The 9,483-nt window shown below is 41.5% G+C and overlaps 1 non-coding gene across 1 annotated transcript; it reads left to right on the plus strand.

Annotated features, from left to right (window-relative positions):
• Window positions 1–6,455: 6,455 nt before the first annotated feature.
• On the plus strand, window positions 6,456–6,563 carry LOC124504434 (U6 spliceosomal RNA). Its single transcript, XR_006960415.1, has one exon. It is a non-coding gene; the product is annotated as a U6 spliceosomal RNA (small nuclear RNA).
• Window positions 6,564–9,483: the final 2,920 nt, after the last annotated feature.

Here is a 9,483-nt window from a genome sequence, read left to right on the forward strand (position 1 = left end):
TGGGAACTGACATTCAGTTATTCAATAAATTAAATTATTCTATTCAATAAATTAAAAAACAAGCCACAGAAGGATTGAGCAAAATCATAAATGCATGTATGCAATTGGCTTACATCTGAGTTTTGGAATCCAGTCCCCTCCTCCCAAAGCCTGTAACCCTTTATAGCCAACCCATAGAAGCCTTGTTTAAAGATGTAAATACCCTTCAATATCAAAGTGACATCACACATACTCAAGCCTCCCTCTCTTGGTTTATTATAAGGCTAGCTGAAGCCTTCAATGCAGTTATTTCACCATTACTTACTTGTTCTTTATTACCTCCATATGCATTATGTGAGTTTATGGTTGTATGTTTATATAAATTCTTATTATTCAGGTTCATAAAATATCCTTTATAAGAGGAACTATACATGGCTGACCCAGATGAACAAGAGATGTTTCATTTCTCAAGAAGAGCCTTCTGTGCATCCTGCCACCTCCCTGCTCCATGAGGTTTACCCGTGGGACATAATGGTCCTAAAAATTGGAGCAGCTGCTTGGTTCATAATTTATTGACCTACTGTGCGCATGCCAAGTGGGTCTTAACTATAACCAGCTGGGACTGTTTTTGTCAAAATAAGATTTTGAATCTTTCACTTGATGAAAGATTCTAGGATGTTTTTCTGATGCTCACAATTGTGTGTACCTGTGTCTATATACCTGTCTGCTTCTCTGTCTGTCTGTCTGTCTGTGTATGGAAAAAAAGGGACAGAACACATGGAGAGGAACTCAAGTGAGTGGATTTCATACTTTTTATTAATCACAAACATATTTTCTTCTTTAGCAAAGTTGGGCTGGCATATCCAACACTTGTCTGAAAAGGAAAAAGTTGCCATTTATATTAAACCTCAGTTCCAAGGTCAAAAGCAGCCTGAACCTACAAAAGATTATATTTTCAAGATAAAAAGCTATTAAAAACTGGTCTAGGAGGAATATGTTATCTCTGTTGGGCAACTACAATTAGCACATATTTTATATCATTTAAAAATAAATATTAAGTGGTTTTAATCAAGCCATTCTTAATCTGAAAAAGTCAACAATTGGGGAATATGACAATGCTCTCTCCACAGCCCTTCTCCTGAAGTTAATAAACAAACAAGCTGTAAAGAGTGGTTGCTAACTTTGGTGAGGGGTTATGGACTCTGGAAATCTAATGAAAGATATGAACACTCTCCACAGGAAAAAAAACCCACAATTTTACATACAATTCCCAGGGGTTCGTTGACCATCTGAAAGCTACCCACGAGTCCCACATTAAGAATCCCTTCTCTAGGGGTGCCTGGGTGGATCAGTCGTTTAAGTGTCCAACTCTTGGGTTTGGCTCCAGTCATGATCTCACTGTTTGTGAGTTTGAGCCCCTGAGTTGGGCTCTGTGCTACAGCATGGAGCCTGCTTGGGATTCTCATTCTCTCTGCCCCTATCCCCCCTCAAAATAAATAAATAAACTTAAAAATAAAGAACTCCTTCTCTAAAGGAGACACAACATGTGACCATGATTTAAAGGAAGTCATGGGGGTTTTAACTTATTAAAGAACCTTTGAAATTACTTATTCCAAACTCTCATTTTCTAGATGTGGGCAGAGATCTTGTTGAAAGTCACAGGACAAGTTGGTGACAGAATTAGGAATTTGAATGCTATTTTAAATCCATTTCCTTAGAAGCAGACCCTTCAGGGACAATGTTTTGTAGGAAAGTGATTTATTAAGGAGGTGCTCCCAAGGAAAACAGGCAAGGGTGTGGAGGTCCAGGACAGAGAAAAGGAGGTCAGGCCAGGGTGCCTCTCAGGCAAACACCTGTTGCAGGAGGTGGCATACCATGGGGAGCTCTGGAATGTGAGACATGCCCAAGGAATGAGTCAGCTTTCCTACCTGCACATCCTCATCATGGGTTAAAAGGGAGGAAGAAATGAACTCACAAGAATCAGTAGCCCAAGGACACTCCTCCAAAAAAGAACTGTATATGTCAGGTGAGGACAGAGCTCAGCAAGAGTAAAAGGGGACCCCAAAGGCTGCCAGGTGGAAGGTAGCTAATGTGACAGCCAAGCTTTCTTGAACCCATGCTGCTTCCCCCACCCCCAAAGAGACACATATAGGCTTTTTAGTAAGTGTCTCAATGCCCGCTTTCCCAAGATTAAAAATTAATGGATGCATAATATTTATTTTAAATTTTAGTCTGAAGCATGATAAAGGTTCCCAGGCCTTTAACTGTAAGCCCTGTGCAGAGTGGCACCAATGACAAGGACTGCCATACAGATAGCTTCCTTCTGAAGGATCCACCATACTTGGCGACCCAGGACCGCATTCTGCCCCAGTCTGTAAAGCCGCCATAAACTCTGCCGCAAATAGCACACCACCTCCAACCTTACCTATGCCTCCAACAAAGGCCAGACAAGCTTACTTTGTTTCTGCAGAGCACTTTATTTTCTGGGGTTGCAATTCCCTTTTCCCTCTTGAGCAACATAGCTGCATTGCGGGAGAGACCCTACACGGTGCTTCTTAGTCTTGAAACGTCTCCCCTCACCCACCGCGCCAACAGAAACGAAGTTTGGCTTTACTTAAGTAACAAAATCCTGAAGGCCGAAGCCATGCCATTGGAGTCCCTGCTCCGAGGCTACAAACTACCAGAGAAAAAGATCAACACCCCAATAGAAATCTAGGTAACAGAAATGAAAAGACGGTTGGGAGGGTGAATAGACTCACCGACAATGGCCAGACCATACATGAAAATAGAAATCGAATCCACGTTGGATAGCAATCAGTCCAGGAAGCCAAAACCACCATCTCTGCAGCAGCTGACCCCAAACAGCCAGGACTTAATCAATAATTGATAGCTTCCCTAATTTATGCCCCTGCATCTAACTTAGGACCGACCAGAGAAAGCCAAATATGTGCCCCTGACCAGTCACATAGGATGCTGGCTGCCAGCTGCAGCTCCCCCAGGCCAGCAGCCTGTAGTCAGGGCACACCTGACCTGAACCCTTCCTGTTTTCCCACTACAAATCTTTCCAATTCCTCTGCCTACCTTTGAGTCTCCACCAAACACAACAAACGGTGGCCGGTTCCCTTGCTCTAGCAAGCCCTTACTTGTTCTCCCTTGAGTAGTCCTTGTTTATTTACACACAGTTCACAGGGAAAATACAAAACGTCAATAAATGTGGGGAGCTTAATACAGCCATGAAGTGTGCTTTTTTTTTTTTTTTTTTTTTTTTTTTTGCTTGATTGGGAAGGCAGTTTGAAAGTATTAAGCAAAAGGTGAAATATGCATGCCCTTAAACCTAATCCCAGTAACTCATTTTGCAGAAATTGTCTCCTAAATACACCAAGGTATGTGCAAAGATGTCCCATGTTTAAATATTTGTGCAAAATAAATGTCCAAAGGGGGCTGCATAGAATGTGGGAGAACCGTACAGTGGAATTCTGTGAGATAACCCAAAGAATAAGATGTCGGGGATGAGTAGATGGCTGGGAGACATAGACGGCAGAACGTTGTGGTTGTGTGCTTGGGTACACCTCTCTGGCTGCTTCACACAGCACTGATAATGGTGCATCCCAGAAGTGGGGCTGGAGAATGGGAGAGGGCCTTTCACTTTATACATTTCTCATTGTTTGCGGTTTTGAGATGATCATGTATTACCTTGGTAATGAAAAAATTAAAATAAAAAGAATCCGCTGGGAAATGCAGTGGCTTGCATGAAATGTGGTCCTGAGAACATTATTCACTCTGTCACCTATTTTCTCACTTCTCCACATATTGTGGCTGAGTTATGCAGAATAAGGCATGGGCATTGATTACAGCTTTGATTCCTGGAACAATAGCTGAGATAATGAGGAGCCCACTTCATTGACAATACCCAGCCACACCTTCTTGGCCTCGAGACAAACACTGGTGCAGGTGCTGGAACAATCACATCTCATTTATCTGCCATTGTCCAGGAAGGAGCCCTGGTGAAATTTCTAAAATAATAGAGGCTTACCATCTGTTTAAAGTGCCAACATGTTTTTTTTTTAATGTACTCATTTTGACAGAAATCTTTCTTAAAAAGATTCAAACTCTTACTTTCTCCTAGAGAGTACAGTGATCATAATAAAGTCAATTCTTCATGATTTGGAGCATAGTGCTGACCACTGAGCCCCGAGCAGTGACATTTCAGCGCCCTATCTGGGAGAGATCCCAGTGGACGGGGAAGCTTCTTTTACTTTGAGTCCTCACCAATCCCCGTGATGTTAAATTCTTTTCTGATTTGAAAATTTCTGTGGCTTTTCTCACTTCTAGCTGTCCTTTAAATATAATATACCTGTTGGATCCTGCCCTGTCTGGAGGAGCTCTAGCTATTGTTTATACCTCATTTCCTTTGATGCTCCATCCCAAAGAGGAGCCAGAGTAAAGGCACAGGTGAACATAGTCTCTGGGAGGTGATCCCAGGATGCAGAGTGAAAGAGAGAGGAAAGGGAAGGCAGCCAGCAAGAGGGGGTGTTAAAGAGCAGGTTACCACATGGACAATGATAACTTGCAATCGCAATGGGGACACAGCCTGGGGATACACCTTATTACTGTGTCACTGAGGAGTGAGGAAATTGGAGTATTTTTTCACCACCTAGTATCCTTCCTATCTTCCCTGATTGAGGATTGCTGCGGGGATTGAGGGAAAGTCAGATCTTCAGCACTTTGGGTCTGCATCTACCTGGCTGTGCCAGGTAATGCCTTCAAGCAGAAAGACCCAGGAACCAGCCAAGATGATATGAGCAGAACACTAAAAGTCAGCTACACTCTCATACAAGCAAATGAAGTCAGCAATACTCCCCCTTTTTACATATTAGGGAAACAAGGTTATGATAGGTTAAACTATCTGTCCAGGGTCAAACAGTTAGCCAATGACAGAGCTAGGATTCTATCCTAGGTTGAACTGGCCCCAGAGTTTTTCTCTGCTATCACAAATGGCTGCTGTGCATCCAGGGGCCTCTGGGGACCCTTCTAAGTGGTCACCTTCTGAAAAATCAGCTGACCCAGACTATTAGACCTGAGAAGATATGACTCTTGTTTCCTGATGTATCCTGGTTCCTAGAACAGTACCTGACATGTGGCATGCACTTACAAGTGAGTGAATGAATGAGGCTAAACTCTGAAATGTCTTCAGGGGTCTAATTGCAGGTGTTAATGGGACTGGGGAGGATTACAGTTCATTGCCTCGTGGTATAGCCACTTACTCCTAGGTTCCTGTGTGTATTTCCCATTCATTCATTCTTTCTTTCTTTCAACTAATATTGGTTCATTCAACTAAAGATACTGAGTACCTATTATACACAAAGCACCATGCTACATGCTATATTTTCAGTTGAGAGACAATTATTCCTGAGCCTGCCTCCATGGAGTTCACAGTCAAGAGAAGGGGGCAGGCATTAATAAAAATAATCATACAAATTACATCTGAAAAAGCCTCTTGTTCACATTTAGATTTACAGAAAAAAAAGGTAAGGAGAGTGGAACATGTTAGACATGACCCAGAGAACTGTCAGTGAAATCCAGACTCTATGAAACTCTATAGGACAAATAATCCTCTTCAACAAATAAATTTCAATGGGAGAAAATGAAGGGGTGGAGAGAAACACCTACAAATTAAGAGATTTAAAATACATATCAATTAATCACACTATGTGACTCCTATTTTGATGCTAATTCAAACAAACTATAAAACTTATGTAAGATAACTAGACATTTGGAATGATTGGATATTTGTTATTGAAGAATTATTGTACTTATTTTCAACGTGATAGTATTATAGTTGTGTTTAGAAAAGAAGAGGCTTTCTTGTTAAGAGACATATAATGAAATATTTATGGATGAAATAGGATGTCTCGGATTGGCTTCAAAAGGAAGGAAAGATGTGGATATGACTAGATTTCCCATGAGTTGACAAAATGTTGAAACTCATAATGGTGGCTTGGAAGTTCATGATACTATGTTGTCTACTTTGGTATGGTTGAAATTTTTCACAATATAAAGTTTATAGAAAGGATCACACAAATATTTTGTTATAAACCAAGGATCAAGGATGGGGAACCATGAAGATTGGAACAGGTGAACCTGATAGGCAGGCCCAGGAAGGTTTCCCTAGCAAGAAAGGGTGTTTCCTTTTCTGTATTGATTCTATTTATTTAAAAATAATATTTTTGGAAATATATTTTTGAAACCATTTTCCTTCCCCCCCCCCTTTTTTCTGGTAGAGAAACTCTTCAAAGTACATAATACTAAGTGGGAATATATTTTTTCTTGTCTCTATATTTGCAAAAGTGCTTATTTTCTTTCCTAACTTGAAATTTGTTGGCTTGAGTGGAAAACAGAAGGAGATCCAAAGATGTCATTATCCTAATAAAACCTTATTGCCTGAATATCCATCACACATTAAACAATTACTGAGAGTGCTAGCTTCAGCAGCACACGTACTAAAATTGGAAGGACACAGAGAAGACTAGCATGGCCCTTATGTAAGAAAGACATAACAAATTTGGGAAGCAATGCATATTTTGTGTCTACGTGGGAAGATGGATGTTTGCTGAACCTCTTGAGGTAACCATTTCACAATATGCGTAAATCAAACCATCAAACTGTATGCCTTAAACTTATACAATGATGCATGTCAACTATTTCTCAGTAAAACTGGAAAAAACATAATTACTGAGATTCCTTGTGGAAAGAGGGTTAAGGGGTTTTAAATTAAGGCCACACATTCTTTGAAGCCCCTCCCATCTAGAGATATAGACTGTATCCCCTCCCCTTTGAGTCTGGACCAGCTTGTGATTGCTTCAACCTAAAGAATGCAGTGAGAGTGGTTAAGGTGTGATCTCTGAGGTTGGAAAAGCCTGGGAATCCTCACCTGTTTCTCTTGGGACATTCACTGTGGGATCCATAGCTGCCATATAAGGAGTCTGATCAACCCAAGGCTACCATGCTGGGAGGAAGCCCTGGCTGGTGGGGCGGCCCCATGTGGGTGCTCTGATTGACAGTCCCAGCTGAAGTTCTAGCCTAGCTAGCATCAACTACCAAACCTGTGGGTAAGGAGGCCTCTAAGTGACTCCAGCCCCCAACTGGTTAGTTACCCTTAGCCATTAAGTCTTCATAGCTTCATTCATCCCACATCATAGAGCAGAGACAAGCCATACCTACTATGCCTTTTTTTGTGTATGAGCAAAATAAAATTATTACTTCATGCCACTAAGTTTGGGAATGGTTTGTTATATAGCTATAGCAACCAGAACAGAGGGCCAGCAGGAGGACTGGTAAGCAGGTACTCTTAGAATGCATTTAATAAGGGACCTCAGTGCTCACAACAGCTGTGGAAGAGCTGGAGGTAAGGAAGGCAGGGGCTACCACTGGACCACACTGCTGCAGCAGGAGGTCATGAGACTATGTTCACTCCTGCCCTCACAAATGCCACCAGAACAGTCTTCTCACACACATCACTGCAAACTGGGAGGACACAGGCTGTCTGTCAACCATCATCTCTGCAGAGGTACCCTCCACATCCCTTCCACCATCCAAATTTTGCATGAATAAATAACACTGGCAAAAATTGAATTTAGAATCCTAGCTGCAAGGGAGCCTGGAGAGGCTAAGAAGTTTAGTTTTCAGACTTCCAGCTTCTACAGTGCAGCGGGAGGTGGGACAGAATTAGGTGAAAGTAAAAAACCTTGGCCCTGGAGAGTTCTTTCTCTTCTTGGAGGTAGGAGAACCAAGATGAATTCAAGTTTTCCATTTTGATATTTATGAATGTAAAGCATTTATTTAAATCCCCTTTAGAAAATAATCAAATTTTCATTTTACAGAAGAGGCAGGGCTTGGAGAATAAACAATCTGCACAGTGAGAACACATAAGCAGAACCAGGACCAGGTAAAATGGCAGGTGCTGGAAAGGAGACCTGGGTCCCCAGCTTAGAGGAGGAGGTAGCACTGGAGAGGGGCAGAGCAGGGCTGGCCTCCATCACCACCATCACACCTGTGAGGTCTGCCACTTTGCTATTAGGCAATCCCAAGGTCTGGGGAATAGGAGTTCACCTTAAGGACTGGATAGGACTAGAGGTAACTGGTACTCAATATTTCCTTACATCTTCATTGTCACACCTTCTCTCTGAGCCTTAATTCCCTTACTAATAAAATGGAGGATAATAGCTTATAGACTCATATTATAAGAAAGCATATGTGAAACTACATAACAGATCATTCTCTATCCTCTCTGATAAGTGTCCTTTCCTTCCTGACATGAGGCAGTAAATGGTTGTAAATGAGATATCTGACATAAAGAGTTTCTCTTTTTTTTAATTTTTTAAAATTTTATTTTAAAAATAAAATAAATAAAATTTATTCATTTTTTGAGAGACAGAGACAGAGCATGAGTGGGGAAGAGGTAGAGAGAGAGGGAGACATAGAATCCGATGCAAGCTCCAGGCTCCAAGCTGTCAGCACAGAGCTTGAACTCACAGACCATGAGATCATGACCTGAGCCGAAGTTGGACACCCAACCAACTGAGCCACCCAGGTACCCCAAAGAGTTTCTCTCTTAATCGTATTTCTCCACTTCTTGAACATAAATGGTAGCATTGTGGTGTCTTTTCTCTTTTCATTCCTTCCCATTCTTTTTCCTCCAGAAGTACCAACATGAGCTTGTAGAATCTCTCCTTTGAAAAAAGTGTCATGGAGCTGGGCACACATAACTGAAACAATAACTTTCAATTTGCTTTTCTAGTAGTGTATCTGCGGTCCCAGATAATTTTCTACAAAGCTTCTCTAACCTCTCAGCAGCTGGTGTTTCTTATAACCCCATTATACACCTGGATGGGTCTGCTTGAGACTCTTCTATCTTCAACTACCTAATGAGCCATTGTGATCAAGAGGGCACCTTCAGCTGGCCTTACAACTCACCATGACGGTAAGTAATGCTTAGTCAAGTTGTTCTCATCATCACCTTGCAACAAGCTCTTGAAAAACATGAGGACTCTTAAGTGGCTATTGACTTGAAAGTGATAATAATGTGGCTTTTGGTGAGACCACATCAGTACCCCTTATGTTGGGCTAAAAGTTGATGAAGATTTTCTACTTGTGCAGCAGTTTCCTTACATAAAATGGGCATACCTGTACTTTCTGCTTTATGAAAACCTCCTGGCAAGCTCTGATTAGATGCAATCCTCCCCTCACAAAAATCTTAGTGACTTCATGAGGTAGTCAGAAATTAATCTCAGTTCTCTGAATTCTCTCCAAACATCAGGATGTCTCCCCAACTCAGGCCCATACTAGAGTATGTGTAGAACACTTTCAATGTTGTATCTGGACAAAAGGGTAATCATAGCCTCTTTTTCTCTACTGTAGCATCGCTGTCAGTGACTTTGAGTGAAGCTATTTATCCAACTATTTTGGTTTGAGCTCCTCCAACAGCTGACCCTGAGACAAGAATTT

The sequence above is a fragment of the Lynx rufus genome, unplaced genomic scaffold (assembly GCF_022079265.1).
Source record: "Lynx rufus isolate CCGP_SWC_20201006 ecotype Redwood Valley unplaced genomic scaffold, mLynRuf1.p SCAF_8, whole genome shotgun sequence".
In the NCBI taxonomy this organism is placed as follows: domain Eukaryota; kingdom Metazoa; phylum Chordata; class Mammalia; order Carnivora; family Felidae; genus Lynx; species Lynx rufus.